Here is a 27,017-nt window from a genome sequence, read left to right on the forward strand (position 1 = left end):
AAGTGTCTGAGACTGGGCTGAAACTCAGGCAGGTCTTCCTGAGCCCAGGTCCAGCACTCTACCCACCTGGATGCCGCACCAGCTGTGTCACTTGACCAGTTTAATGTCAGTATCTCTGAGTCTTCTTGTCCATAGAAAAGTAATGTTAAAATAAGTCTTTTTCCTCCTGTATTGTGAAGCAACCTTATTCACTACAGCTCAATTTAGTTCCAAATGCCTTATCTGCTATGTACCATTTCTGTTGCTCTTGGAATGTCCTGGCAGTCTGAGGATGACCCACTTCCGACTTTATGAAGATGTGGACTTGACCTCAGATCACATCGTATATTTCTCTAACTTGCATATATTTATAACCTATATATGCATTCTTCTAAACATGCCATACATGTCTTCCCTACTCCAAACTTTATAGTAGGCTCTCAGAGTGGAGACTACATTATGTTTTGTCTCTTTATCCCCAGCAACTAGCAGAGTTCCTGTCTCTTAGTAGGTGCTTTGCAAAATACTTCTTGATTCATGGATCTACATTTGACTGAAGAATAAAGTGAGGCAAAGATAAGGAAAGTGACTTGCCCACAGTCATCCAGAAATGCAGTGTTGAGGCAGGAGTCAAGCGAAATCTCTTGTAGGATTGAGGATACTACTCTATTAGTAATATCATGATGTGCCTTGTAAGCATTTTCCCCAAGAATATAGTGTTATGGATCCCAAATGACTAGGAAAATCTCTGTCATTGTGGACCACCGCCTAAAGATGAGGTTGGAAAGGAAGAAAAGAAAAGGGCAAGACTTGAGACCCTAAAAGGACCAGTGTCTGTTTCTGCTGCTGTGACTGACCAAGCATCCATCTCTCTGCTTCCCTGCAGGAGAGATTGGGATAGGAGCAAGTACATAGGTACATGAAGGTGTGCAGTGAGAAATACATGTGTACATATGTGCAGCATGTACATAAAATATTACTTGAGATATGTGTTGATAAATGTACACAAATATGCTTACGTATAAACGTACATGTGAATCTTTGTCTAATGATGCCTATGAATTACTTTTCTTAAAACTAATTTCTTAATAATTGAAGGAAATACTGGAATTCAATTGGAGGTTAGTGAAAATAAAGATTATTTGCACCCCTCCAAGTTCACAAGACAACCCTAAACTATTCATGGACCAGATTGAGAGTGTCTGGAATAAGCAGAAATATATATATATGTACATGAGTATGTATGAATATATTTATTATATTGTAAGCATCCATGGGTGCCTTTCTATTTGTTCATATATGCATATTATATGTGTACAGTTTGTAAATGAATAAGTATATACATGTATACATATATGTATATGACTTTCTAAGTGTATACACTTGTGTCCCTATGACATATTAAAATTCAAGACTCCTGTCAGTCCAAGCCTCACTCCAATACCCAGCTATAGTCTCTGGAAATCTGAAGTTCTTGCATCTCCATGGACAATTGAGCCAACAGGAGAATACCCAATTTCACTTTCAGAAAAGTTCTGTGAGCGCTAGAATGGGAGCAAATGAATCAGATGTCCCCCAGAGCTTGTTTGTTCCTGAAGTTACTTCAAGAACCAAGAGTGATAAGCACCCAAGGATAACGGGAAGGATCAGTGGATTGGGGATAATGGGGATAATGGACCAGACCAATTCAAAAGTAATTCTTCTAATGCCCTTCTGTACAGGTTGGTGTTGAGAGAGAATCAAAGTCTTTACCAGAGAAACACCATTGATAAGCTTATCTGAACTTGAAGGCCTTGGAGAGTTCATCTCCTGAGGCCAGCATTTGGGAAATCCCCACCCTTGGTGCCTGAAAGCAAATACAAAATCTTTTTGCTAGGCCTACATGATTGGAAGAAGAGGGAGGGGAATATAAGGGTAAGAGAGGAGCTGTCCTCAATCCTGCCCCTGTTCCACCCCTCAAGCCCCAGGGTCTGACCAGGAGATTCCTGAAAAGGACAGTTACAGGACTACAGGACCAGGCACAGGAGTCGCCAGGTTCTTGAAGAAGAAAAAGGGAATTTCTCCATCTGGGGCTTTTCCTTGTAAATATTTGTTATCTTAGGATGAAATGAAGATTTCTCTGTGAGCTTACTCTTTTCTTTATACAAATACACTGATCCCTTCAAAGTGCACAGCTGGAAAACTGGTCACTCTGGGAAATGGGGTGTGGGAAGGGAAGAAATTCCTGCTGCTGTGTTCTGAGGTTTTCTTCTTCCCTTGGAAGCAGGAGCACCCCTAACTTTAAGACACTTTCATCATATGGCCCCAGAAGGAAGGGAGAGTTTTGTTTGGAGTGCTTCAGAAGCCCCTACAGCCCCAAAATGTGAAAGTTCCTGTTTCTAATCCTTTAGGCTCAGGCTCCAGCAGGGTAGGTGGACCAGATAATGTGTTGATTTGGCCCCAAAGCACATCATTTGTCAATAAAGAGAAGATGAAGCGACAGCAATCGACAAACCTGAGACCTTCAGTTAGTCGGGTGCTGGCCAATTACCTGGCTGGGCGGGAGATGAGGTCCTGCTGCTGCTTCTGCTTCATCCTCCTCCCCTCTGCCCACTCTCAGTACAGCAGTAGCTACTTCAGGGAAATTTCATTGTTTTTGTGTTTCCAGCACCAAGCCCAGTGGTGAAAATGATTATGGGCCCAGGATCTCGAAAGAGTGATGTATTGAGCAAGAGCTTATTGCAGTTTGGCACAGAAACTAAATAAAGAGATAATTGCACTCCCTTCCCTCCTTTTCACCAGTGAGGGACTAAGGATGTGAAACACTGCAGAATACACTGTTGGACTTAGCTTATATGATGGGTAGTTGTTCTGAAATACTTTTTCTTTTTCTTTATTTTTTTATTTTAAAAAATTGATTTTGTGCAGGCGACAGTAGATAGAATGATAAAAATTATGTAAAAGAAAAAATTATCGGTAGAAATTTTAAAATATAAATTAATAAATGGATCAATGAATTTATGAATTAATAAAATAATAAATTTATAGATAAATGAATGTATACATACGTTGCACGAATGAACAAATATCTGTTGTATTGAATTAAGTGGTCAATCCACCTTTAGAACTGTCCACATAGGTTGTAGAAGGAAGCCAGATTACCATGTACTAAAAAAAGAACAGAAGAGAGGAAAATGAAGGGTGAGTTGGAGTGTGCTCAAAGAAGAAAGGAGAAATGAATGTATTCCAGTCTTCTCCAGAAGGCTCATTTCCATACTTCACTGTCAGAACATAGTGAGAGAAAGGGGTAAAAAGAAATGAGTTTTTAAAAGGACTACTGTGTGCCAGGCACAGTCTTAAACACTACATATAATATCTCATTTGATCCTCTGGAGAACCCTGTGAACTTGATGCCATTATTGACCTCATTTTACAGTTGAGAAACCTTAGGGAGACATGTTAAGTGATGTGTTCAGGGTCACACAGCTAATGTTACTAATGAAAAGTTTGAGAAACATAATTTCTGGATAAATAATAATCGATTTATTAACTATAGCTAGCAAGTAAGAAACTGAAGTTGTTGTCCCCCTGAAGAGCTTTGAATGTTTCAAAAGTCTGGGAAAGGAGGTGCAGCAAAGGGTCGAAATCAATTCTAACTGGTTAACAATTAGTGAGGGGGTGGACACAGAAATGGGCAAAAAGACTTTAGCTTCCCCTGCTGAGAGCAGGAGGAGGTTCAGTTGTCTCCTGGTATCTGGACAAAGGCGTCCATCTCTCCCGTCAATAAACAATAAACAATGGTGGGATAAAAAATAACACGTATATTAGATTCTGTTTGTAAGGTCTTCTAGTGTGGCATCCCATCCGTGATCAAAAAGCAGGTACTGGAGGATTTGACCATCCTCGTCATCACCAATGTCGTTCAGAGACTGAACAGCAGACAAAGCGATGATTTCTTAAAGAGAATATAGGAAGGGTTAGTCTTAATATTAATCAAGCAATTGGTTACTAATATAAGAGAAATAACTACATCTTTCATTACTAAGTGTCTGAGACTAGATTTTAACCCACTTCCTTCTCTACGCCAAGCACTCTGGTCACTGTGGCCCCACCTAACTGTGCCGTAGACAGAGGGAGTGGGGAAGAGGAGGCTCTAACGCTTGAAGGTAAAGATGACAGCAGATATCTAGAGAAGTCCCTGATACCCTTCCTTGTCTTTGTGTCCCCAGGTCCTGTGAGAGGGGCTTCATCGGGCAGCAATCAACCACCATGGCTGTGTCCCCCACACCTGGACAGCTGGAATATACCCATGACAATGCAACACAGAGAAGTGTAAATGCGAGTTTAGTTCTTCCAGAACCAAGAAAATTTGATTTCCATTTCTGGATGTGGATCCTCACTGTGCTCAATGTCATACTTGGGCTGATGGGGAACAGTATCGTCCTATGGCTCCTGGGCTTCCACATCCAGAGGAACCCCTTCTCTGTGTACATCCTCCACGTAGCTGGGGCCGATGCCCTCTTCCTCTGTTGCTCCTTTCTGATATACATGAATGAACTTTGGGGATTTACTTCTTCTTGGGAAATATTCATACTAGGGTTATTCCTCCAATATATGTTCTTCATTATAAGCCTGACCCTTCTAGCTGTGATCAGCATTGAGCGCTGTCTCTCGGTGCTCTTTTCCATATGGTACCAATGTCACCGCCCCAAACACGTGTCTGCCACCCTGTGCACCATTCTCTGAGCTCTGGTTATCCTGGTCAGTGCAATAGGTTACCTGCTTTGTTTGCACACGTTCACTGACCATTTCTGTGACAAGACCATCATCATCCAGCTCGTGTGGTTCATCATCCTCACCTGCATATTGTGTGTGTCCAGTCTGACTCTGCTTCTGAGGGTCCAGTGCAGCTCCCAGGGCCAGCAGCCCCCCAGGCTCTACCTCCTGGTCCTGCTCACAGTCCTCGTGTTCCTGCTCTGCGGCCTGCCCGTGGGGATTAATAATTTCATATCATTTGAGACAAAATCACATTTCCTGCCATATTGGCTCCCTCCAACAATGGCCTGTGTGAACAGCAGTGCAAACCCCATCATTTACTTCTTTCCGGGCAACCAAAGGAGTCAAAGGAGGGAGCCCCTCAGGGTGATCCTCCAGAGGGCCTTGGGGAATGAGGAAGTGGGAGATGGGAAAAGGTGCACCGCACCCCTCACACCAGCACCCCAGAGACAGCCTTCTGAGGCTAAGAACAAGATGCTCAGATTCCAGAGCCTTTGACATGAGTCCCTGCCCCAGACCCAGCTGCAGCCTCTTCCCACCTCCCTGGCAGGGAAACCAGGATTCCTTTCCATCCCTTATGTTGGTCCCCAGGGTTTGAACGCTAAGCGATGAAGAAACGTTTATAAGGTGCCTACTCTATATTAGGCAGATGGGCAATGCAGGGGATCGAGCTGCACAGCCTGGAATGGGAACTGTGGTCAGGTCCGGCCAGAGACACTTAGCAACTGTATGACCCTCTGCAAGTCACTTCACTTTGCCTCAGTTTCCTTATCTGTAAAATGAGCTAGCAAAAGAAATGTAAACCACTCCAGTATCTTTGCCAAGAAAACCTCAGATGGGGGTCACAAAGAATCACATGACTGAACAACAAGACCATTCCAGGTACTGTACTAAGTGCTTTACATACATCTCATTTAACCCTCTCAATATACCTGAGAGGTACATGCTCCTATACCCCCGTTTTATACTTGAGGAAACTGAGGCATGTAGAGGTTCAGTGACTAAATCAGGGTCCCAAAGCAAGTAAGTATCTGAAACTGGATTTGAACTCAGATCTTCCTGACTTCTGGCCCAATGCTCTGTGCACTTTGGAACCCCCTAGCTTTCTGGAAGCTACTCTACCTGCAGAGTCAGGTCCAGGTTTTCATGTGTCATCAGCCCAGAGGAAGGCTACTCCACCAAATGTCCACTGTCCCTGTCCTGAGAAGTAGAGGAAGAGGAAAGATGTCCTCTAAGGCCTCATGTCTCCCTGTCCTCTCCTTGTGAATCTCTGTAAAGGAAGGCAGAGTCATGGGTCAGACTCCTCAGGGTTCCGCGGGCCATGCTCCCCCACCTTGTCTTCTCTCAGACTTGATCCACAATGTCCCCTCAGGCCTCGTTCCCCCTCCTCTCTCTAAAAAGGAAAGATTCCTGCTCAGCCAGGTCCCCTCCATTCCCTGCTTGTTCTCCTTCCCCCCCCCCCACTCCCATCATCATTGTTCAGCGAAATACTTCTCTGTGTCTAAAGGTCAAAGCTGAGGCTCAGTTTCCCCTCTTGTTTCCAGTCTGTTTCTCCAGGGCTCCATCTCTCTGAGTTTCTGTTTTTCTATGTTTCTGTGACTCTCTCTATTCTGTTCTTTCTTTCACTCTGCATGACCCAGTTCCTGATGAGGATGGATATTGCAGTGGTGTTACAGGACAGGGTACACCCTAATGAGAACAAAGTTGGGGAAGGGGATACATATCACACATATACATATCACACACACCATGTATATATGTCACACAACACACCTGCTCATTACATATACATGCCACAGAGCACATGCACACACATACACATGCATGGAGCAACAATCTCCTATGGAATATCCAGATTATGAGGGATCATTCAGCCTCCATTTGATTCCTCCACTGGCAATGACCTTGCTCTTTCCTCAGTGGTTTCAGGTACCTTATTTTTTCTGGTCCCCACACAAATTGGTGTAAATGGCTGATTGTTAAAAATTTTTACTACTTTGTTACTCAATTATGTTTACAATTTTCCTTATTTTAAACTATCCCTGCATTCCTGCTATACATCCTACTTGGTCACAATCTTTGTAGTATATTGTTTTAATATTTTAGTTATAACCTTATCTATATGTGTAATTGTCTTCCTCTGTTTTCATTCTTTATGGTTTATGTATCAATATCATATTTGCATCATAAAAGAACTTTCATAGGCTTGTTCCTTGACTATAATTCCAATTTTTTATATTAGAATTAGTTGATCTGCAAACTTTTGATAGAATTCACTTGTAAATCCAACTAGTACTGGAACTTTTTTCTTAGAAATCTCATTTTTGGCCGGTTCAATTGTTTTTCAAAAATAGCTCTATTTAAATATTCTATTTCCTCTTCTGCTAATCTAGGCAATTTATATTTTTGTCAATATTCTTGAATTTCACTTAAAGTGTTAAATTTATTGGCATGTAATTATGCAAAATAACTCCTTATCCTCAATTTAATTTTATCTTCATTGGTGGTAGATTCACACTATTTTTTTTTTAAACTAGTGATTTGGTTTTCTTCTCTCTTCTTAAACCATGTTAACCAATTGCACATCTCTATCATTTTTTTCTTAAAATGAACTCCTAGTTTATTTATTGATCAGTGGGTTTTTCTAATCAATTTTATTCCTCTTATCTTTAGTTTTTAGGATTTCCAATTTAGTGTTTAATTGGGAATTTTTAGTTTGTTCTCTTTTTCTAGTTCTTTTCATTGCATGCTAAATTGCATACCAAGGTCCCAAAGCAAGCATCTGTGCATTTGAACTCAGATCTTCCTGAGTCGAGGCCCAGTGCTCTGTGCTCTTTGGAGCCCCCTAGCTTGCTTTACCTGGAGAGTGAGGTCCAGGGTCTGCTGTTTCTCTATTTCATTGATGTAAGTACTTAGACATAAATTTTCTTCTCATTGTCGGTTTTCCTGTATCCCATAGGTTCTGGTATGTTGTCTCATTATTGACATTTTCTTTAATGAATTTTTAATTGTTTCTATGATTTGTCCTTTAGCACATTCATTCTTTAACATTAGGTTCTTTAATCTCTAACTAGTTTTTAACCTATGTTTCTGTGGTCCCTTATTAAATATTATTTTTATTTCATTGTGATCTGAAAAGAATACTTTTAATGTTTTTGTTCTCTGTTTTCAAATATAAAATTTCATATCCTAATATATGGACAGTCATTGTAACATTATCATAAACTGCTAGGGGGAAAAGGTGTATTTCTTTCCATTTCCATTTACTTCTCTCCAGGTAGCTATCATATCTAACCTTTCTAAAATTTTGTTAACTACTTTCTCTTTTATTTTTGGTTAAATTTATCAAGTACTGAAAGGTGAAAATTACAGTTACCCACTCTTATAACACTACTTCTACCTCTCAAATTTTCTTTAAAAAAATGTAGATGCATTGTACTTGGTGCATATAAGTTCAGTATTGTTATTGCTTCATGGTTATTGGTATCTTTTATCAAAATTTAATTACCCTGCAATCTCTTTTAATGAGAGTTTTATTGGCCTTATTAACCTTGTCTGAGATCATGATTGCTACCCCTGCCTTTTTTGCATCAGGTGAAACGTAATAAATTCTATGCCAAATCTCCATTCTAATTCTGTGTATTCCCCATTTTTAAATGTATTACCTGTAAACAACATTTTGTTGAATTCTGAATTCAATTCCTTCTACTGTTTGCCATTTTGACATACCCATCAAATTCATGTATAATCCTTAATTTTTAAATTAAACATTTAATGAACTTTCGGGTATTTGTGACTAAAAACACCAGAACTAAATGGAAAATTCAATAGAGAAGATTCAGAAGAAATATGAGGAAAACATTAAAGACTAATTTAAGGGACCCATTTAGTTCAAATCGTTTATTTCTTAGCTATGAAATTGTTATCAGTATTTTTAAGGCTGACATCATTACCAGAGTAGTTGGAAAAAAAGATTGCGGCTGAGTTAAGTCTGATGGGGTGAGACTAATAAGCAAAATTGGGGAGTAAAAAGTAAAAAAAGAGCAATTTTCTCATACAAATGTGTCATGAAAGGAAGAATTGTTGCAGAGGGCACAGATGTGGGGAAAGTCTGGTAGTATTGGAACCTTGCTCTCATAGGATATGGGTTAAAGAGGGAAGAAACAACATATATATCTAACAGGGTATTCTTTAAAAAGCTTATAAACTTATAAAAAATAAGAGGATGAGGGGACTGGATAAGGGAGGATTTTTAGAAGGGTGTGTAGATTAAAACTTGGGAAGGAAGGGGAGAGAATAAGTGGGGGAATCTTAGTGGGATGGGTAGTATAAAGATTAGGAGCATAATGGGAAAGGATAAGGTAACGGCAAAAGGTGAAAAGAGAGACTGAGGAGGACAATAATGAGAAAAAATAGGATGGAGGGAAATTCACAAATAGGAACTGTAATTTTGAATATGAAATAATCTATTGTCATGTCGATGATGTGTAACATAGAGGAGACTAAGACGTGAGCTCCACATCTGGAACAAATCCATTCAGCATCATTTTGGCAGTTCTGAGAGATGATCAATAAACTTATGAAGTTACCAACATTTCATGTATGTTCTTTTGTGGTTCCATTTCCCCCAAGTAGGAAGAGAAACACAGGAGCAACACACATACTTAGAAATCTGTTCCAAAAGGGGGAATATTTGACTCAAGGTGAGAGTACCAAGAGCAGCCATCAGGAGGATGCTCGCGGACCAAAGAGGGGCTGGAAAATTACTCAGGGAGGTGTTTCTGCATAAACAGGGAATCTAGAAAACAGTTTGGGGGAAGTTCTTAAATATTCTTTTTTTTTTTTTAGCATTTTATAATAATTGGAACTAACAAGAAAGTTTGTAAAAAAAAACTTTGCAGAGCTTGAAAATGGGTCAATTTCTTAGATCATGCACAGTGTACTCTATCTCGTGCCAGTGCAGAACATTGACACCAACAAATAAAAAAGAAATTTCATCATTGTATCAGAAGTCAAGAGGATCCACTCAAGGAATCCCTGCCCATGTTCTGAAGAGGGCAGACAAAGGTTTTCAGCTCATCAAGCACATCTGGAAGCAGCCTCATCAAGCCTCCAAATGAGTTATCACAAGATTGGACAGTTTCATCATTTTCTCTAGAATGCAGGTGCTGCTATTTTCCTCATTCAAGACATGAGGAAACCCAGGGGCTTAGAAAAGCTGCATATACTTCCTAGGGTCAACCATCTAATAAAAGGTAGAGTTTGAATCCAGATTTTCCTGACTTCAAGTCCAGGAATCTATTTATTATCCCGGAGTTCCACTTATAATCCAAGGGAACCAAAGCATTGGGATCAAGGCATGTGTAGACAGAGCAGGTTTGCACGACAATTATGGGATTGTTCCTGGGCCTAAGAAAAGAGTGAGTGAAGTTTTTTATCTACATTATTATTAGGAGACTGACAAAGGAGAAGAGACAGTTTGTAGGACTACTATTTACTCATTTTTAATTGTCACTCAGTCTCCACATTGTCCAGAAAACCATTACTATAGGCCTGCTAGTAAAATGAAGCAAAACTTAGGCCATTTTTGTGGTCATTATATGACTTCTTCTCCTGGCTCTACATACTTTGATCTTCCTCCATTTCTCGCTTTTTCCAGGCCTTGCTGAATCCTTTTGTTCTCATTTTTTAATGATTCAGTAGTATTTCTCAGGGAGAGGGAGATCTCAGCTAACAGATAGAGATGGTAACAAAATATACAAAGTAGTTTTTATTCTATGAATTTAAACAAGAAATGAGGCACATTGTAGGCACTTAACAAATGTTTCTTGACAATGCAGAGAAAGATGAAAAAACTTAAACTGGCATGAATTTAGATGAGGTACATGAAGAAAACATGCACATTAACAGCAAAAATGCAAATAAAAGGAAAACAAAAGAAAGAAATTGAATACAATATTTTTACAATGGACAAGAAACTTGGTCCTAGAATAAAAAATAAACTTCCCTTTTTTCTTTCCAGAGCTGGGAAATTATGCTGTTGTTTTTCATCCATTTTCAGCCATGTCTAATTTTTTGTGACCACGTTTGGATTTTTCTTGGCAGATACTGAAAGAGTTTGCCATTTCTTCCCCGGATCATTTCAGAGACGATGAAACGGAAGCTAACAGGGCTCAGTGACTGAGGCAGGATCACACAGATAAGAATTGTCTGAGGCCAGATTTGAACACAGGAAGATGACTCTACTTGTCTCCAGGCTGAGTGCTCTATCCACTGCACCTCCTAAGTGTTGAGTAGCTGATATGGATTATTTTTTTCTCTTTCCCTATGAAAGCTGTCTTGATGGTTAGGTGAAAGGAAGAGATATTTGAAAATAAAGATGAAGTACTAAAAAATCAGAATGTTCGTGAAAATATTTGGGGGAAAACTTAAATGTTATATTACGAGTATAAGAAAAGACAAAAATCACATTTCACAAATGAATTTGGAGTGATTACCAGTGAAAGGAAAGGAAAGGGAGGGAAAGTAACTTAAGTTCCCCCATTTCTCACTTTCTTCATCTAGAAAATCAATGTATTGGATTTGATGTCCTCTTAGGTCACTTTCAGCTCTAAATCTATGTGCCTGTGATGCACTGGGGAAAGGCTTCCTTGGGTTAACCCTAGTTCCTTTCCTAAGCTAGGATTTCAGACAAAGCTGGAGCTCAGGAAAAATTACTGGTGACTTAGTCAACCCTGTTGTATGGAAAAGTTGGTTGGTAAAATGTTATCTGGAAACGGAGAACATTAGCATGAGTGGCCATAAAGGTTAGGGATGGGCAGGTCACAAGGCATCAGAAGAAGAGGAGGAGATGAACAGAGTCACTAGAGATGGTTGGATAAGTACCCCTGAGGGAACATCATTTAACAGTCCCCGGATTCTGATTGGCCAGTGACTGCGCAGGAAATGATAGGATTGTCCAAATTTTTGGTAAGGCTTGTTCTGTCTCCAAGTCTCATCAGAGTTACCTGACGGCAAACCCATAGTCAGGGACAGAAGACAATCTCCAGATCAATCAACCCAGGGAAGTGAAGTTTGGTGAGTGATCCTTGACCCTAAGCCTTTATGATTTGCCTTTTGGAATACGTATTTAAAGGTCTCCACTCATCTTAGTAGTAAGAACTAAATCAATCTTGATCCTGACTGTAGCTCTTTGGTCTCTGAATTCTTTCTGACTATTTGCAGCACATAGTTCTACTGAAGCAGGAAGGGCTCTTTGCTACTGGCTCTTCTCTTCTGTGGAAGCCTGAATTTAAAGGGCTCATAAATACATTAAACACATTAACATCCTGTCACATTAGAGTCTACGTCAAGTGAACTGGGGAGTGGGAAGGGTAGAATGAATCCTGACTATGTGGAATTTCAGAAGGACCAACCAGAAAAAGTTTCATTTGTCTTCTAATACTTCATAGTGTCCCTGTTACTCCTAAATTTTCTCTCATCCAGGGAAAACAACCACAATTTCTTCCAATAATCTTGATATGTTAAGGTCCAAGGTCCCTCAACATTCTCCTCACCCTCCACACCCTGTGTGGCAATGACAAAGCTCAAGACGTCATTTCTCATATCCTGGATGCCTAGCACAGGGTAGGCAGAGCAACTATTCATTATTAATGTCCCTTTGTTAAAGAGCTATTGTGGTTTTTTTCTTTTTTTCATCAACGAGTCAGCAACCTCCTATGTAACATTAGACCAATGACTTAACATCTCTGGGACTCAATTTATTCGGCTGTAAAATGGAAATGTTCTCTAGAGATTCTCTAAATCTCTTAATTTCTCTAAATTCTCTAAAGGTCTAATTCTCTAAATCAGAATGAAAACTGTTCTCACATCAGAACGTGGTTAAAGAGACAACAATATGTATGTTTAGAAAAGAAGAAAAGTACATATACATATAAATACATATATATGTATATCATGCTTAATTGTAGCCTTCTTGGGGGAGGAAAGAGAAACAGTGGGAAAAATTAAAATGTAAAAAGTGAAAAATAGAGAAGAAAAGAAAACCTACGTGGAAGCAAAGAAAAGATGAACAGCTCTGAACACAAGGAGTAATATTTTTTATAAAGGCTTTCTTGAAATGGAGATTTCTTGGTTCATATTTTGGTTTACATTTATTCATATATTTGTATATTGATTTGTATTTATTGGTTTGTAATTAATAAGTGAATGAACACATAAAAGTATTTGTCCATATATGAATGAAAAAAGTCTGTTGCAGTGAAGTGGTTCAACCCACCCTTAAGCCTATCCACGACGGTCAGGCCCTGGTGGATTCCTCTACAGCCTAAAGAAAGAGAAGATGGAAATGAAGGACGGGTTGGAGTCTCCACAGGAAAAAGATGAGAGGCAAGTGTCATCCTAGTCATCTGCAAGAGGCTCGTTTCAATGCTGCACTAAAACACCATAAGAGGAGAAAACATTAAGCATCTACAATGAGTAAATCGCTTTGCAAACACTACCTCATTCGATCCTCGGAAAAATGTGAGGTAGGAGCTCTCATTAGCCGAATTTTGCACTTGAAGAACCTGAGGCAGACAGAGGGTAAGAGCCTTGTCCAGGGCCCCAAACGCAGTAAGTGTCTGAGGTTAAATTTGAAATTATTTCTTACTCTAGCCCAGCGCTCTCTGCACTGTGACGCCACTTCTTGGCCGCCCAGAGAGAGAGGGCATGGGAAAGAGGAGGTTCTCACTCCTGAAAAGAGTGAGGGCAGTAAATCTCTGGGAAATTCCCTGATGCACTTTCTTGTCTTCATGTTCCCCAGGGCGTCTGAGAGGAGCTTCGTGAAGCTGGTTCCAACCACCATGGCTGTGTCCCCCTCACCTGGGCAGCGGGAAAATTTTTATGACAACACACGCGTGAGAATTGTAAACTAGAGTTCAGGTTTTGGTTATCCAAGAGAATTTTATATGTTACTGGATGAAGATACCCTCTCTGGTCCTTGTAATGGCCGAGCTGGTGGCTCCTGAACTTCCGCAACCAGAGGAATCCCTTCTCCATCTACATCCTCAACTTGACCTGGGCGGATCTCCTCTTCCTTTGTTGTTACTTTCTGATATTGACAGAAGAACTGATTAGACCTCGGCATTACGCTATCACGTACGTTGTATCCCTTTACCTCGCAAACGCAATCTGCACCATGGGTCTGAGCCTGCTCGCTGTTATCAGTACCGAGCGCTGTCTAGCCGTGCTCTTCCCAAGCTGGTATCTACAGGACCGCCCCAAGAACAAGTCTGCAGCTGTTTGCGCTCCCCTCTGGGCTTTGACGGGACTGTTCTGGGGAGCAGATATTTTCCTTTGTATTTCTGTTGGGAATTGGGAATTCTGTGAAACATTGAGGAGATTTCCAGTCGTGTGGTTAGTCCACTTCAGCCCAGTGATGTGCGTGTCCAGGCTGTCTCTGCTGCTGAGGGTCCAGCGCAGCTCCCAGCGCCTCCCAGCCCCCCAGGATCTACCTACTCGTCCTGCCCATGGTCCTCGCGTTCTTGCTATGTGGCTTGCCCAGAGCAATGCAGGAGGCAATATTGAGATTTCCCCTATATCCCTTAAATCTCTCAGATTACCTTACATTGGATTACGTGCTTTATTGTGTCCTTAAGCTCCTGGCCTGCCTCAAAAACAGTGCATACCCCTTCATTTACTTCTTCTTGGGCAGACAAAGGCATGGAAGAGGGAGGGAGACGCTCAGGGCGGTCCTCCAGAGGGCGCTCGCTGACGAGCAGGAATTGGAGGCTGAGAAAAGCGACTCCCACCTCACCAACGCCCGGGAGACGTCATTCTAATGCTAAGAAGATGATACTGGCTCAGAGGAGGATATGAAATGAGCTCTCTCACCCTCTGCAGCCCTCCTTACACCTCCCTGGGTAGGGAGCCAGAATTACCTCGTGTCTTCTCTTTGTGCCTAGCTTTTCAACTCTTCTCAGTGAATGAGTTTTTATTAGGTGCCTAATGTTTGCCAGACACTATTCTAAGAGCTTTGCATATCTCATGGAATTATCACAATATTCTTGGCAAGTACTTGCTCCAATGGTTCCCTTTTTACAGAAGAAGAAACAGAGGCAGGCAGAGATTCACTGACTGACCCTGGGTGCCAAAGTTAGTAAGTGACTGAGACTGGATTTGAGCTCAGGTATTTCTGACTTCAGCCGCAATGCCCTTTGCACTCTGGAGTTCCCAGACGGCTGGAGGCTTCAGGATATAATTCACTTGGTTGGGGCAACCTGTGTCACCAGCCCAGAGGTGGGTCAGACTAACAGAAGATGAATGTCCCTGTTCTGGAGAATAGAGGAAAGACACTGTGTAAGAAACCTTGTCTCCCTGACCTTTGTCAATATCTTTGTCAATCCATGTAAAAGAAAACATAGAATCAGGAACCTACTCCTCATGATTCTACATGCCATGATCCACCACCTTGTCTGAGTCTCTCAGGCTTAATCCACATGGCTTCCTCAGGCTTCCTCCCCCTCCTCCAATCAGGAACAGTGAAGTCTTCAGCTCAGCAACATTCCTCCCTCTGTTTCTCAGTTGTACTCCATTCCTTTCCCTCGTGCCACTGGCACCATATGAACTGAGATAAATATTTCAGTTCATTCATAGGTCAAGCTTGAGGCTCAACATCCTCTCTTCTTTTCATTCTGTTTCTCCAGAATTTCTGTGTTTCTCTTTCTCTGTGACTCTATTTCAATCTTCTTTTCACACTGCATGACCTAGTTCTTGATGATCTCTCTGTGTGGGAAAATGTACTTTAAATTTATTCTATGATGGGGGACAACCTGAGGAGACTGAGGAAGGGAGGGGACACACCATATAACAACCACAGACATATCACACACAACACACATACAACTCTAACATGATGTGCATACTCAGCACACACACACAGACACAAATACATACACACACACATATACACACGCAGACACCACTGATTCACAATCTGCTTTGGAATGTACCAACTCTGACTGATTACCTATCCTCCTTTTGAATCCTGCAGTAACAAACTCTTCTCTCTCTTAGGGTTTTTTAGGTTCCACATTTTACCTACTTCACTCACAAAATGATAACAGGGAATCCTCAACTCCTCTTGTCATTACTGAAGCAGTCAGCCTGCTCATCAGCATTAAATTGTCACCAAGGCAGGGAGTGTCATGGGGTGCCCGTGGCACCTAACTTTCCTTACTCATGCCATCTTAATCCCGAATGCTGATTGACTCTGCCCTCATCTGCTCCCATAGGTGGTGTAAGATTGACACATTCATGGGTATAATCAAGCCCCCAACACTGGAAATTCAAAGAATATAAGACTCTTCCCCAAAGTTGAAAACAGGGAAGGAAATGAGTGTTCATATAGTGTTCACAATGCTCCAGGTACTGTCCTAAGGATCTTAGAGATGGGATAACATTAAATGATCACAACAACCTTGTTAGGTCAGGGCTGTTGTTGGTCATATTTTATAATTGAAGCAAGTGAGGCAAGTAGAGTTTAAGGGTCTTCTCCAGGGTCAGAGAGTTATTAATGGTTAAGTCTTTCTGACTGCAGGAGTAATAGTCTGCACATTTCAGCTAGTACCCAACACTTCACAGTTGTGGTCATTATTATAGGTATTTCCTTCATCAAAGGTTCCTCACTAGTCCACTGACTAAGAGGACATTTTAATCACTGAATCACAGATAAAGTCCAGAACCGTACTTGACTGGCACTGTTCAGAAGTAGAACTCCTTTTCCTTCATTTAGACTAGACTCTCAGGCTTGTGCTGATAATATATGTAAAATGATTAGCACAGTGGTTAGCACACAGTTCAACTTAGATAAATTTTTCTTCTTCACCCTATCTCCAACTTGAAGAAAAATTAAGAAATCATGACCTTCTTCTGGGACTTCCTTGTATGACTCTGTCATGTAAGATAATTTTCAGCATTCTTACTCTCCATTTCCCATTTGCCCAGTGAGGCTACTTATCACTGAATTTGTGATTTTATTCATCTTGTACAGAGGCCTGGCTTTTCTGTCTTTCTCACTTTCTCTCCCTCTCACCCCCTCTCCAAGAACATATGAAGTCGTTGTCCTCCTGTACTAACAACTTCTTCTGGACTTACAACAATGTCAGGTGAAATTCACTCTAATGTTTCCATAAGTAGTTAAAGATTTCTATACTTAAGCATTCTATTTGTATTGCAGAGATGTGATTTTTAATCACTATTGAGTTGTGGACCTCATGGCAGTACTGATACTCTGGGTGTGGTTCAGTTCCTACTAGATTAGAATTTCAGACCTGGAATTAAGATTTCCTTAATTTCGATGCCCAAAGAGCATTCAAACTACAAACACCCTTTGATTTAGCAATACCACTACTAGTTCTGTATCCCAGAGAGATCTAAAAAAAGAGAAAAGGACCAATATGTACAAAAGCAGTTATACCAGCTCTTTCTGCACGTGGCCAAGAAATGTAAATCAAAGGATCCCTATGAGTTGGGGAAGAACCCAAAAGCCTCTCACATCACCTAGATTGTAAGCACTTCTATTTCCCCTATTTGAGACATAGTGAAGCTGAGAGAGGTGGAAAGAAGCTACATTAATTGTCCATCATCACAGAAAGTGTCAGAATTTGAACCCAGATTTTCACCTTTCAATTCCAGGCATCTATTCACTATAACACGGTCCTTCACATAATCCAAAAGAACTTACGCATGTCTGAAGCATGTGCAGACAGAACAAGTTGGCGCTAAATTCATGGGATTGTTCCTGAGACAAACAAAACATTCAGATTTATAATCTGCATTGGTGTTGGGAACTGATAAAGAACGAAGACAGTACAAGGTACATGCTCTTTCTTGCATGCCTCTATCATGTAAGATAATTCTCAGCATTCTTACTCTCCATTTCCCATTTGCCCAGGACATTCATCTCTTGAATAACCATTTTTAAAAATATTTCGAAATAATTGATTTCCTCCTACACCCCCTTTATATCTAGAATCCTTCTCACTGCCCATTTAATGGTAAGGTTCTTAGAAGATACATGTGTCACCTTCATATACAGAAGGATAAACAGTTTAACCATACTGAGTGCCTATGGTGTCCTATTTCAGGTTTATTTTTTACACTGCACTTGAATCTTATATTTAAATAGTCAAATTTTCTATTTCTATTCTACTGTGAACTTTTTTTTTATTTTTTAATGTTTAACAATCACTGCCATACAATTCAGATTTTATCCCCCCCACACCTACCCTCACTACCCCCCTCCCTCCCCACGACTGCATACAATTCTGTATAGGTTCTACATATACTTTCCTATTGAGTATATTTTCACTATAGTCATGCTATGTAGTCAGACTAAAATAAATGAAAGAAATCATATAACAAATCAAAACATGATTCACAAACACATACACATACACAAACATGATCTGCTACATTTTGTGAATGACTTCCATATTTCTTTCTCTGAGTGTGGAAGGCATTTTGCCTTGAGAACCACCTTGGGGATTTTTTTTTTTATAAGAAGTTTTTGCGTTATTACAAAATTCCAAGTCTACCAGAAAAAAAACTCTCGCACACTGTGGTCGTTGCTGTGCACAAAGTTCTCCTGGTTCTGCTCCTTTCACTCAGCATCAGGTCATATAAGTCCTTCCAGGCCTCTTCTTGTTCATCATTTCTTATGGCACAATAGTACTCCATTACATTCATATACCATAATTTATTCAGCCATTCCCCAATTGATGGACATCCCCTTGACTTCCAGTTTTTGGCAACTACATTGAGTGCTGCTATAAATATTTTTGTACATGTGGGACCCTTTCCCATTTTTATGATCTCTTGGGGATATAGTCCTAGTAGCGATATTGCTGGGTCAAAGGGTATGCACATTTTTGTAGCCCTTTGGACATAGTTCCAAATTGCTCTCCAGAATGGTTGGATGCGCTCGCAGCTCCACCAACAATGAATTAGTGTTCCAACTCTCCCACATCCTTTCCAGCATTTATCATTTTCTTGTTCTGTCATGTTTGCCAATCTTATAGGTGTTATGTGGTACCTCAGAGTTGTTTTGATTTGCATCTCTCTAATCAATAGTGATTTAGAGCATTTTTTCATATGATTATAGATATCTTTAATTTCTTCCTCTGAAAATTGCCTGTTCATATTCTTTGACCATTTATCAATTGGGGAATGACTTGTATGATTATACATATGAGTCAGTTCTCTATATATTCTAGAAATGAGGCCTTTATCCCCGAGCTTAGCTGTAAAAATTCTTTCCCAATTTACTACATCCCTCCGGATTTTGGTTGCATTGGGTTTGGTTGTGCAAAAACTTCTCAGTTTAATGTAATCAAAGTTATCCATTTTGCATTTCATAATGCTTTCTTTCTCTTCTTTAGTAAAAAATTCTTCCCTTCTCCATAGATCTGATAAATACACTATTCCTTGCTTCTCCAGTTTATTCATGGTATCAATCTTTATACCTAAATCATGTACCCCTTTGGACTTTATTCTTGTGTGCGGTGTCAGGTATGGGTCTATGCCTAATTTCTGCCACACTGTTATCCAGTTTTCCCAGCAATTTTTGTCAAACAATGAGTTCTTATCCCAGAAGCTGGGGTCCTTGGGTTTATCAAACAGAAGGTTGCTATATTCCTTGCCTACTGCATCTTGAGTGCCAAGTCTATTCCACTTGTCTAACTCTCTGTTTCTTAGTCAATACCAAGTGGTTTTGATAATTGCTGCTTCATAGTACAGTTTGAGGTCTGGTAGCGCTAGGCCACCTTCCCAAGCATTTCTTTTCATTAGTCCCTTTGATATTCTGGACCTTTTGTTTTTCCAAATGAATTTTGATATTATTTTATCCAGCTCTAGAAAATAATTGTCTGATAGTTTAATTGGTATGGCACTAAATAAGTATATTAATTTAGGTAGAATTGTCATTTTTATTATATTAGCACGGCCTATCCATGAGCAACTAATGTTTTTCCACTTACTTAAATCTGACTTTATTTGTGCAAAAAGTGTCTTGTAATTGTGTTCATATAATCCCTGGGTTTGTTTTGGCAGGTAGACTCCTAAGTATTTTATACTGTCTACCCTAGCTTTAAATGGGATTTCTCTTTCTATCTCTGGTTGTTGGACTTTGTTGCTAATATATAGGAACGCAGAAGACTTGTGTGGGTTTATTTTGTAACCTGCAACTTTGCCAAAGTTGTTTATTAATTCTAGTATTTTTTACTTGAATCTCTGGGATTCTCTAGGTAAATCATCATATCATCTGCAAAGAGTGATAACTTAGTTTCTTCTTTGGCTATTTTTATTCCTTGAATATCTTTATCTTGTCTAATTGCTACAGCTAACATTTCTAGTACCATATTGAATAATAGTGGTGATAATGGACAACCTTGTTTCACCCCTGATCTTATTGGGAATGCATCTAGCTTATCCCCATTGCATATAATGCTTGCTGAAGGTTTTAGATAGATACTGCTTATTATTTTATGGAAAGTTCCCTTTATTCCTACGTTCTCCAATGTTTTTAGTAGGAATGGATGTTGTATTTTGTCAAAAGCTTTTTCTGCATCTATTGAGATAATCATGTGGTTTTTGTTAGCTTTGTTGTTGATGTGATCGATAATGCTAATAGTTTTCCTAATATTGAACCAGCCCTGTAATCCTGGTATGAATCCTACCTGATCATAATGTATTAATCTCGTGATAAGATGCTGTATTCGTTTTGCTAAAATCTTATTTAAAATTTTTGCATCTATATTCATTAGGGAAATTGGTCTATAATTTTCTTTCTCTGTTTTGTCTCTTCCTGGTTTGGGTATCAAAACCATATTTGTATCATAGAAAGAATTTGGGAGGACTCCCTCTTCCCCAATTTTCAAAAATAGTCTATATACTATTGGAATTAACTGTTCTTTAAATGTTTGATAGAATTCACTTGTGAATCCATCTGGCCCTGGAGATTTTTTCCTAGGGAGTTCATTGATGGCTTGTTCAATTTCTTTTTCTGAGATGGGGTTGTTTAAGTATTCAACTTCCTCTTCTGTTAATCTGGGCAATTTGTATTTTTTAAAATATTCATCCATCTCGTTTAGATTATCGAATTTGTGGGCATAAAGTTGGGCAAAGTAGTTTCTAATTATTGTTTTAATTTCCTCCTCATTGGAGGTGAGTTCACCCCTTTCATTTTTAATATTAGTAATTTGATTTTCTTCTTTCTTTTTTTTAATCAGATTGACCAAAGGTTTATCAATTTTATTAGTTTTTTCATAAAACCAACTATTGGTTTTATTTATTAATTCAATAGTTTTCTTAATTTCAATTTTATTAATCTCTCCTTTGGTTTTCAGTATTTCTAATTTGGTATTTACTTGGGGATTTTCAATTTGTTCTTTTTCTAGTTTTTTCAACTGCAAGCCTAAGTCATTGATCTCCTCTTTCTCTATTTTATTTATGTAAGCATTCAAAGATATAAAACTTCCCCTAATAACTGCTTTTGCAATATCCCATAAGTTTTGGTATGTTGTCTCACTATTGTCATTCTCTTGAATGAAATTGTTGATTGCTTCTATGATTTCTTCTTTAACCCAACCCTTCTTTAGAATTAGATTATTTAGTTTCCAATTGATTTTTGTTTTCTCTTTCCATGGTCTTTTATTACATGTAATTTTTAATGCATTATGATCTGAAAAGGATGCATTGATTATCTCTACCTTTCTGCACTGGATTGTGAGATTTTTATGTCCTAGTACATGGTCAATTTTTGTAAATGTTCCATGTACCGCTGAGAAAAAGGTATATTCCTTTCTATTCTCATTTAATTTTCTCCAAAGATCTATCATATCTACCTCATCCAGAGTTTTATTTACCTCCTTAACCTCTTTCTTGTTTATTTTGAGGTTGGATTTATCGAGTTCAGAGAGGGGGAGCTTGAGGTCCCCCACTAGTATAGTTTTGCTATCAATTTCTTCCTTCAACTCCCCCAACCTCTCCTCTAAGAATTTGGATGCTATACCACTTGGAGCATACATGTTTAGTAATGATATTGCTTCATTGTCTATAGTGCCTTTTAGCAGGATATAGTTTCCACTCTTATCCCTTTTGATTAGATCTATTTCTGCTTTTGCTTTGTCTGACAATAGGATTGCTACTCCTACCTTTCTTACATGAGCTGAAGCACAATATATTCTGCTCTATCCTTTGACCTTTATCCTATGTGTATCCCCCCGTTTCAAATGTGTTTCTTGTAAGCAGCATATTGTTGGATTATGGCTTTTAATCCATTCTGCTATCCATCTCCGTTTTATGGGAGAGTTCATTCCATTCACATTCACAGTTATGATTACAGTCTGTGTGTTTCCCTCCAACCTCTTTCCCACCATTTGTGCTTTTAGCTCTCCCGTCTCCCTTCCCCTCCTCAATAGTATTCACTTTTCTCCCCCTCCTCCTGCAGCCTTCCCCTCCTTCTTTTAGCCCCCCTCCCTTTTACTCCCCTTTGCTCTTATTGCTTCTTTCCTCCCTTTTAGCCACCCTCCCCTTTCTTCCCCCTTCCCCTCCTACTACCTATAGAGCTAGTTAGGGTTATCTACTTAAGATTATTGTTCCCTCCTTTAAACAAATCAGATGAGAGTACCTCTCAAACAATGCTCATCTCCCTTCCCTCCTTCCCTCTACTATAGTTTTGTACTTCTTCTTGTGATATAATTTGCCATTTTCTGCTTCCCCCTTTCCACACCTCCTATTACAATCCCTTCTCATACTTAAATCATATTTTTGACATGACATCGTTTACTTTATACCCGTTCCCTCGACATATATCCCTTTTATCATAATAGCTGCACAGTTCTCAAGATTAACAGGTATCATCTTCCCTTATAGGGAGGTAAACAGTTTGCCCTAATTGAGTAGCAAGTTTTTGTTTTTGTTTTTCCCCCCTGTTTACCTTTTTATGATTCTCTGGAGACCTGCATTTGAAGATCAAATTGTCTATTGAGTTCTGGTGTTTTGGTCAGGAAGCTCTGGAAATCCCTTATTTCATTGAATGACTTTCTCCTTGCCTGAAATGTTATGCTGAACTTTGCTGGGTGGTTGATCCTTGGTTGAAGTCCCAACTCCTTTGCCTTACGGAATATTGGGTTCCAATTCTTTCGATCTTTTAATGTAGAAGCTGCAAGGTCCTGTGTGATCCTGACTGTATGTCCTTGATATTTTAATTGTTTCTTTCTGGCTGCTTGTAGTATTTTCTCCTTCACTTGATAGCTCTGGAATTTGGCAACGATATTTCTTGGGGCTTTGAGTTTGGGATCCCTTTCGGGAGGGGAAAGGTGGATTCTTTCGATGACTATTTTGCCCTCTGGGTCTAGTACTTCTGGGCAGTTTTCCTTGATGATTTCCTGGAAGATATTGTCCAGACTCTTTTCTTCGTCATGGGTTTCTGGCAGGCCAATAATTCTTAGATTTTCTCTCCTGGATCTATTTTCCAGGTCAGTTGTTTTTCCAATTAAATATTTTACATTTTCTTCTATCTTTTCATTCTTTAGATTTTGTTTGACTGATTCTTGTTGCCTCATTGAGTCATTAGTTTCTACTTGCCCCATTCTAATCTTCATCGTATTGTTTTCTTCAGTTAACTTTTGCATCTCCTTTTCCATCTGACCAATTTTTCCCTTTAAGGAGCTATTTTCTCCATTTAATTTTTGTACTTCTTTTTCCATTCGACCAATTTTCCCAGTTAGGTTTTGGGTTTCCTTTTCCATTTGATCAATTTTCCCAATTAGGTTTTGGGTTTCCTTTTCCGTTTGATTAACTCTTCCTTTTAGGGAATTATTCTCTCCAGTTAATTTTTGAACTTCCTTTTCCATTTGTTCAATTTTCCTTTTCAGAGTGATGTTCTCATCAGTGAATTCTTTTTTTATAATTTTAAAATCATTGGCCAGTTTTTCTTTTATTTCCTTCTTCAGCTGTTCCAGGTAATCTAGTTGAGCTTGCGAGAAATTCATAGTCCCTTCTGAGGTTTCAGATGGAAGTACAGTTTCAGCTCTGACCTCTTTGGTGTTTGTGTTTTGGTCCTTATCCCCATAGAAAGATTCTACGGTTTTTTCACTTTTCGTCTGCTTTTTCCAATTCATGATGTTGACTGAGTGTTGTAGCTTCTGGTTCTTTCAGTCAGAAGGTACAGATCTTTGTGTTGAGCTGATGTGTGTCGAGGCTAAAAGCAGGTTTTTGTTTTTAGTTTCCCAGATCAACCCTGGGGTTAGCTTGTTAGGTGTGTGGGAGGGGTGGTCTGGTCTCAGGAGATCTCCTCAGCTGATCTGAGGCAAAGGCAAGGTCAGGGGTTGGTGATCCCAGCTTCCCTATTGTCTTCCCTTTTCCCCTGAAGGGCTGGGGCACGCCTAGATGCTAATGCGTGTTCCCACCCCTCCTGGGGCTCGTCTCCCAGCGCTGAGGCTTGCCTGGGTCTCAGTGTGAATTTTCTCTGCTCTGGGTCATCTGTCCTTCCAGATCACCTCCGCCACAGTAGGAAGAATCCCCCTTTGCTATTTTTCTAGCCTCTGGTGTTATGAGACTATTTGCACCCTTCTGCTGTTCCCGCTGATCCAGGATTTATCTGGGGAAATATTTTGTGGTTATTTCACGGTCATCAGCGGGGAGGAGAGAGCATTTACTGATCACTCCACCATCCTGGCTCCCAGAAGTTCAAGTAGGTGACTTACCGAAGTTTAGTCTTCAGGCTGAAGGTTTCAAGGGCTGCTGCGCTGATATCTGGCACTCAGCGGCTCTCACTGGCTCGGTTTGGCTTGTCTCCTGCTCCGCTGGTTTTGCCCACCACTCTCGGGCTTCTCAGGTCCCTTCTGCCCTGCTGCGCTGACCACGCTGCGCTGTGCGCTGGGGGCTTACCCCCGCGGAACAGATCCTTCCCGTGGACCTTCCAGTCTAACCTGGGCTCCAAATCTGTCAAAGTATGTCACCCACTGGATTCCACACCTCCAAAGTTTGGTCAGATTCTCCTTTCAGAGATATCCAGAGGAGTTTGTCCAGGATCTTCGGTGAGTCGTTGCTTTCACTCCGCCATCTTGGCTCCACCCAGCTCTGATCTTTTTTTAAAAAAATTAGGAATGCTTGAAACTCTTCTATTTAATTAAATATTTTTTTTCACTTGAAGGATCATACTGAGTTTGCTGGGTCAGTTATCCTTGATTTAAAATCAGATATTCATGCTTCCAGAATATCAGATTCCAAGGCTTCTTCTCCTTTAATATAGTACCTGTTATATCTTGTGAGATCCTGACTGTGGCTCCATGAGATTGGAATTGTTTCTTTCGGGATGCTTGAACTATTTTCTCTTTGACCTGGGAGTTCTGGAATATAATATTCCTGGGATTTTTAGTTTTTCTATTTCTTTCAGGTAAAGAAACAAAAGCAAAAGAAAAAAATTATGAAAAAACAACTACTTCTCCTTTGTTTGGGAGAGGGTCAATGTCATTGTGGCGTTCATGCTTCATTTAGATTTTAGTGATTGTAGGTTTTTTAGATTTTAATTTGACTCTTAGGTTCCAGGGCATTAGAACAGTTTTTCTTGAAAATTCCTTAAAATGTTATGTTTAAGATCCTTTTTATACTGCCTTTCAGGTAAACCAACAATTCTTCAATGGGGTTTTCTGGATATATTTTCCAGATCAGTTGTTTTTTCAGGCATAATTCTACTTTTTAATATATATTTCACTTCAGGAATTTGATACCTCTCTTACTAAACTGTTGATTACCTTGGACTTTGTGGACTCTTCAGTGACAACTAGATCCTTTGGTGTGATGGCTTCTCTTCAGTCAACTCTCTCCTGTGACACATAGAAGCTGTAGCATGTGCAGTGGTCAAATTCCAATAAACAATCTTAGCAGATAACCTAAACGACTTCAAGTGTAACCAACACACTTCAAACCCACTAGTGAGGTACGTGAATATCTGTCTCAAGAGTATGAAAACTGCCCCCAGTGCAAAGAGTGAATTCGGACAACTTGCTTCAATGTCCAAGAAAATAGATGATAAAGGAAGTGTTGTGTAGTGCTTAAATCTTGGTCAAACATCAATGATTCCAATATGATTTCCTGCTTCTGGGACCGCTGTCAGTCATCTTGACTTTTATCTTGCCATTGGATTGCAATGGTTCCAGAAAAGAAAGTAAACCGAAAGATTTTGTGCACCTCTCCTTTACTTAAATCTAATTCACACATGAATCAAGACATCAATCCATGAGATCACTGGCCCTCTTTAAAACAAAGAACAAACAATTGTCTTTTCATAATTTCATTGGTGGCTTTCAATTTTTTCACTATTGTTATCTAACTTTATTACTTCATTTTGAACAGCACTTTTTGCCTCTTCCAGGAATTCTCCTTGGACTTTGTGTACAATTCTTTTTTTTTTTTTTCAGGCTTTCGTTCTATCCGTTTTGACTTCATTGTCTTCCTCTGAATCTGGGTTACAACTTTACTTGGTGACCATAGCAGTCATTTATGGTCATTTTTAAAATTGTTTTGTATATTCCCCATCCTTTAGTATAATTTGAAATCTACGTGTTTGAGGTGAACACTGGTACTTTTGGCACAAGGATTACTGAGCCGTCTTTAGGGCTGCTTACCATTTTCTGATATTCATTTCATTCGCCCAACGTTCACCTGTGACTCCAAAAGGCTGAACAATGTGAAACAGCCACACTGCAATGAAATATTTTGACAGATACGCTAAACCACGTTGAAGGCAATCAAGATGGTTCAAATCCATCAGTGAAGTAAGGGGGTGTCTACCCCAAGCATGTAGATGACAGCGTTATCTTACAACAGCTATGAAAGTGGCTGAAGTAAGTGCTGTGAAGCACTTAGAGATTGGTTAGACACGAAAGATGCTATGGTCACCCATTATATCTATATCCACTACCAGTCATCTTGACTTTTTCTTACCACTGAATTCTGCTTACACTGTTAGAGAGTTTGAGACCAATGACTTCCACACAACTCTGCCTCACTCACATCCAATTGATGCGCAACTCAAAAGATATTGTGCCCACTACTTTTCAAATTTCATCTGTCTCAAATTTCTGTGATGACAGACAAGTGATGAAACAGCACCTATGAATGCATATGGGTGCCCCAGGATACAGGGTGGTCTTCTCTTTGGACTGAAGCAGAGATTCATTGTAGAGACCCATGGTTCATGCCATCTCCTAGGAACTCAGTAGGGTCTTCCCTCATCT

At 39.7% G+C, this 27,017-nt stretch overlaps 1 long non-coding RNA gene and 1 pseudogene across 1 annotated transcript in view; one reads left to right on the plus strand and one right to left on the minus strand.

The window, feature by feature from the left end:
* LOC140524713 (uncharacterized) overlaps positions 1 to 27,017 on the minus strand; it is a 77,228-nt gene that overhangs the window by 23,789 nt on the left and 26,422 nt on the right. The window contains exon 2 of the long non-coding RNA XR_011973817.1: positions 3,027 to 3,126. This is a non-coding gene — a long non-coding RNA (uncharacterized lncRNA). The remainder of the gene's footprint in view (positions 1 to 3,026; positions 3,127 to 27,017) is intronic.
* On the plus strand, positions 4,194 to 5,232 carry LOC140530373 (mas-related G-protein coupled receptor member X1-like; annotated as a pseudogene).

Source organism: Notamacropus eugenii, chromosome 2, assembly GCF_028372415.1.
Source record: "Notamacropus eugenii isolate mMacEug1 chromosome 2, mMacEug1.pri_v2, whole genome shotgun sequence".
Classification (NCBI taxonomy): domain Eukaryota; kingdom Metazoa; phylum Chordata; class Mammalia; order Diprotodontia; family Macropodidae; genus Notamacropus; species Notamacropus eugenii.